Genomic DNA, 6,000 nt, shown 5'->3' on the forward strand with positions numbered 1-6,000 from the left:
TCTCTTTCGTAAAATCACCACTTTGGATTAGTCCATTTCCTGGTCCTTATTCTCCAAGGCTGTGACTGATTAATCCAGGAAATCAGACACATCTTCTCGTTTATCTCCTGTTTTTTTCCACAGCTTTCTCTGTCAGCTTTCTTTCCCATCACGGGTTGCTCGTGCTGCGTTACTCGTTTTTCATTTTGTCTCATTTTCGGAGATTTATTTCGAAATAAGCTGTAGTACATTTGAAATCTTTTGGTGAATTGCTTCTTAATGTCTTTATCTGAAATGACAAATATGTTGAAAAATGACTAATCATTTTAAATGTTTTTTGAGAGGCAAGAGCATGTTCCTTTTGTTTCTGTGCAACGAACTCGGTCATGTAACGGTATGACATTATAAATGTCCAGATGTTTCATTTTATTTTTACTGAAAAATCCTCCCTTAGCATGAAGAACAGCTTTGCACGCTCTCAGCATCCACACAGTTCGTTTCTCCAAACATTCAGATGAAAAACGTTGCTGTGCCTCTTGTAAAACTCCCTAAATTTGTTTTTCGCTAGTTGGAGATTTCTTTCTTGTGATGCAGTTCATCCCAGAGCAGTTCAGTAGGATTTAGGTGCAGTAACGGGGCAGGTCGTTCCATGATTAGATATCATGCTTACAGAGTTTGGACGTATTTGTCACTTCGGCTCGTCGTCTTGTTGAACGGTGAATTCGGTTTCACTGAGACGCAGTCCAGACGCAACTGCACAGGGTTGAAGGATGGAATGTTCTACGTCAACAGGTGACAGTAGGAAGCTACACTAGAATTCTTCCTCTAGAATGAATAATCAGCATGGAGAAACATCTACAAATAAAAAGTGCAAACTCCGAACCCAGGCACTGGACACAACTCTGACCCAGACGAAGGCCTTAGTATGAGTGCTGGACAAAAGAAAGCAAAACTAGTGAGCTAAAGGCATAACGGTGAAAGTTAGGACTTCATCTGGATTTGGATTTTATCAGGAATCTGACTGCACAACAAGCTTAAACCCATTTCCACATGAAACAGCCGTCACTTCAAAATATGAACGCAGATTGTTTTGTACGCCTGCGTGAACACTGAGAAACATTAAATTCAAACTAATGAAAAAAATAAATAAACGTTTATAGATTACAGTGTGCTATTTTGTACAGTTGTTGGTTGGTGATGTGCCTTGGGATTATTAGAAATTTTTTTAGGGGTCAAAGGTTATCGCCCAAAGGCGATCAAGAACCAGTCTGCGGGGGTCCATGGGACAAGTCATGTGCCCCAGAACAAGTGGGATGGCTTAATTAATGCATCTCTTATTAAAAAAATAAAAACCAATGAACAAACAATAATTGTTCTTAACTGCACTGTCTTTGACGTGGTTTCTTCTTGAAGAGACCTTGAATGTATTGCTGCTGTGCCTGACTTTGTCCCCTTTCTGTTTATATATATATAAAAACCCAGAACCCTGTTCACGATGATGTTACACTGTGATTATACATTTACAGTGGTCTCGGTTAAAAATAATATTTATGCGACGTATATATATATATATATATATATATATATACACACACAGTACAGACCAAAAGTTTGGACACACCTTCTCATTCAAAGAGTTTTCTTTATTTTCATGACTATGTAAATTGTAGAGTCACACTGAAGGCATCAAGGGCTATTTGACCAAGAAGGAGAGTGATGGGGTGCTGCGCCAGATGACCTGGCCTCCACAGTCACCGGACCTGAACCCAATCGAGATGGTTTAGGGGTGAGCTGGACCGCAGAGTGAAGGCAAAAGGGCCAACAAGTGCCAAGCATCTCTCGGGGAACTCCTTCAAGACTGTTGGAAGACCATTTCAGGTGACTACCTCTTGAAGCTCATCAAGAGAACGCCAAGAGTGTGCAAAGCAGTAATCAAAGCAAAAGGTGGCTACTTTGAAGAACCTAAAATATGACATTTTTCAGTTGTTTCACACTTTTTTGTTATGTATATAATTCCATATATAATTCCACATGTGTTCATTCATAGTTTTGATGCCTTCAGTGTGACATAGTCATGAAAATAAAGAAAACTCTTTGAATGAGAAGGTGTGTCCAAACTTTTGGTCTGTACTGTATATATACAGGCCTATAATTAAAATGTAATACTAAAAATGAACAAAGACGTGGTCTGCAGCCTACAAAATCACACTTCTCCTGTTTGACCTGTGAAATTGACAGCACTTTAATCCAATGGCGTCGTAAATATACAGGCTAATAAATTCCAGTTACCCAAACAGTGAGTAGGTGTGTGTTCTACTTCAAGTGGCTCTACGCTGCCGATTAGCGCATGACATCAGCGTGTGAGATTTCAAATGCACCCAAATTGCCCCCGCACCGCAGAATGTTATACTCTGATCAGTCTGCGTTGTTTTTTTGGGGGGGGCAAGCACCCCGTGTCACCCCTTTTTACACCCCCCTGGAGCTACCTCTGTTGTACAGAATTGAATCAAAACCTTCTGACCAATCAGAATCCAGAATTCGTTGGTGCCGTGGTGTTACAGACTTTCCTTTTTTCCTGTTGTGTCTGGATTTATTTGAACTGATATTATCTATTATGTCATTTAGCAGGGTTTTATTGCAAATGTGCAGGATCAGAAGACTGCACAATAATCTATTTCTCTAATCATCTCGCCCAATTCGTTCCTGATAATGAACTTTATTAGCTATAATCTTACTCCATATAAGCAGCAGTTCAGTTTTAGCACATGTTTTACACTGGCTTGCTTTATTTTACTAGTATGGGATGAATAGATGAACTGAGAAAGTAGAAATACTGCCATCTGCTGGAGAGAAGTTGCGTACTACGGAAGCGCATTGCATTCACAAAGAGAAAAAGAAATCATAGAGAAGATCTAATAATTATGACAGTATCCTATAATTATGACTTGATATCTTAATTATGACTTAGTATCTCATAATAACGACTTATTATCTCATAATTATGACTTTATATCTAATAATTATGACTTAATATCTCATAATTACGACTTAATATCTCACAAATATGACTTAGTATCTTATAATTACGACTTACTATCTCACAATTACAACTTAGTTTCTCATAATTACGACTTAGTATCTCATAATTACGACTTATAATTCTCATAAATATGACTTAATATCTCATAATTATGACTTACTATCTCATAATTACGACTTATTATCTCATAAATATGACTTAATATCTCATAATTATGACTTACTATCTCATAATTATGACTTATTATCTCATAAATATGACTCAGTATTTCATAATTATGACTTAGTATCTCATAATTATGACTTACTATCTCATAATTACAACTTAGTTTCTCATAATTACGACTTAGTATCTCGTTAATATGACTTAGTATCTCATAATTACGACTTATTATCTCATAAATATGACTTAATATCTCATAATTATGACTTACTATCTCATAATTACGACTTATTATCTCATAAATATGACTCAGTATTTCATAATTACGACTTATCTCATACATATGACTTAATATTTCATAATTATGACTTATTATCTCAAAGATATGACTTAAAATCTCATAATTTTGAGATCCTGATCTCATAATTATGACTTAGTATCTCATCTCTTGATGGTGAGCTTTTCTTAAAAAACATATACGACTTAATATCTCACAAGTATGACTTAGTATCTTATAATTACGACTTACTATCTCACAATTACAACTTAGTTTTTCATAATTACGACTTAGTATCTCATTTATATGACTTAATATCTCATAAATATGACTTAATATCTCATAATTATGACTTACTATCTCATAATTACGACTTATTATCTCATAAATTTGACTTAATATCTCATAATTATGACTTACTATCTCATAATTATTACTTATTATCTCATAAATATGACTCAGTATTTCATAATTATGACTTAGTATCTCATAATTATGACTTACTATCTCATAATTACAACTTAGTTTCTCATAATTACGACTTAGTATCTCGTTAATATGACTTAGTATCTCATAATTACGACTTATTATCTCATAAATATGACTTAATATCTCATAATTATGACTTACTATCTCATAATTACGACTTATTATCTCATAAATATGACTCAGTATTTTATAATTACGACTTATTATCTCATACATATGACTTAATATTTCATAATTATGACTTATTATCTCAAAGATATGACTTAAGATCTCATAATTTTGGGATCCTGATCTCATAATTATGACTTAGTATCTCATCTCTTGATGGTGAGCTTTTCTTAAAAAACATCCCCTGATCGTGCACTTTGTACACAACAATGCAACAGATCATCCACCGCAATATTCACAACTTTTCTTAAAATCTCGTCTGGGTTTTTTTTTCTCCTGTGTCTGCAGATCATCCTTTGTTTTGTTTTGTTTTGTGTAGACTTGGTACATATTCGTTTTTTCTAGTTTTACAAACCAGGGCTTTAGTTTTAACACCAGCACTTTTCTCCTAATGCTTTTCCTATTTTGCATAGCTCTCGACTTTTACTTAGTTTTTCTTAAAATCTTCCTAAAATCTATTTCTTATGCCATCATACTTCTTTATATAACATTTCCTGTCTTACTCTCATCCTGCCTGCATCTTTGTTTGTTTGTTTTTTTCCTTTAACCTTTATTTTTACAGGCAAGTCATTAAGAACAGGTTCTTATTTACAATGGCGGCCTGACAAGTGGAATAACCACTTAGGGAAAGGGAAGTAGGGCTAAAATAAATCCAGAACATAAAAAAAAAAACATACAAAATTAACAATTACATAAATACATTTTTAAAACAAAATGATGTAGAAAAGCAACTGCATATATCCGTGAACAAATCTATCATATTTTTAAAGGATGAAACTGGAATGAATTTATCCAGTTGGAGAGTATTTTGCAAAGCATTCCAGTCGCGAGCAGCAGCAGATTGAAAAGATGCGACACCAAACGCAGAGTTGGTTTTAGGAATGCTTAAATGAAAACGAAGTGAGGACCGGGTGTTATATGTGACAGACTTTAGCTGCAGCAAGTAACCTAAGTAAGGAGGTGAGTAGTCCAGAAGGGTCTTATAAATGTGAACCAGTGAATTTTATGGCGATTGTGAAGGGAGGGCCAGTTAACAGATGAATATAAAGCACAGTGGTGTGTATTGAAAGGAGCATTTGTGGCAAACCTGATCGCAATATGGTAAAGAGCATCAAGTTTTGATTGGGTGGACTTGCAAGCAACCCTGTATATAGTGTCTCCATAATCTAACATGGGTAGAATGGTCATTTGAATAAGAATAAGTTTGGCAGAAGTGGTGAAGGAAGAGCGGTTTCTGTAAAAGAAACCAAGCGAAGTTTCCAACCAGATGCCCAAGTAGTTATGTGACTTGTTCTAAAATATCCCCCTTGCAGGTGGTGATGTTAAGGGCAGGAGAAGGCGTAGTTCCCCTACGGCAAAATGTCATGCTTTTTGTTTTGGAGGTATTGAGAGTGAGTTGGAGTTGTGTAAAAGACTGCTGTAGTTGGTGAAAGCTATGTTGCAGGGTTGCTTGAACAGCATCAGGGGAGGGACCCATGGCCATAAAAGATTGTAACATCGGCATATAAGCTCATGCTCTCATAGAAACATCTCACCTCCTGTGTGTTTTGGACATTGTACCTCTTATACAAATTCTTGCAACTATTCCTCTACGTTCTTTATTATCTGACGATGTGTTATGCCTATTAAGCTGTTACTCTTCTCATTTTTTATATTTATTATTAATATTATATTTACATGATATTTTCTTATCTTTTCATTCCGGCCGACAACCGTTGCCTGGTCCCACTGGCCTGTTTTCTGGAGTGACGTTTGGTCCTCATATGCGTCTCTATTTCCCACCTCGAACATCTCTTCCGTTTCATACTCATGTGCCTCTACATTTTCCCTTATTTTTCTAAAACTGTCGTTTTTTCTAATCCTAATCTAATCCATCAGCCGTATC

Source organism: Silurus aristotelis (assembly GCF_946808225.1).
Source record: "Silurus aristotelis genome assembly, chromosome: 2".
Classification (NCBI taxonomy): domain Eukaryota; kingdom Metazoa; phylum Chordata; class Actinopteri; order Siluriformes; family Siluridae; genus Silurus; species Silurus aristotelis.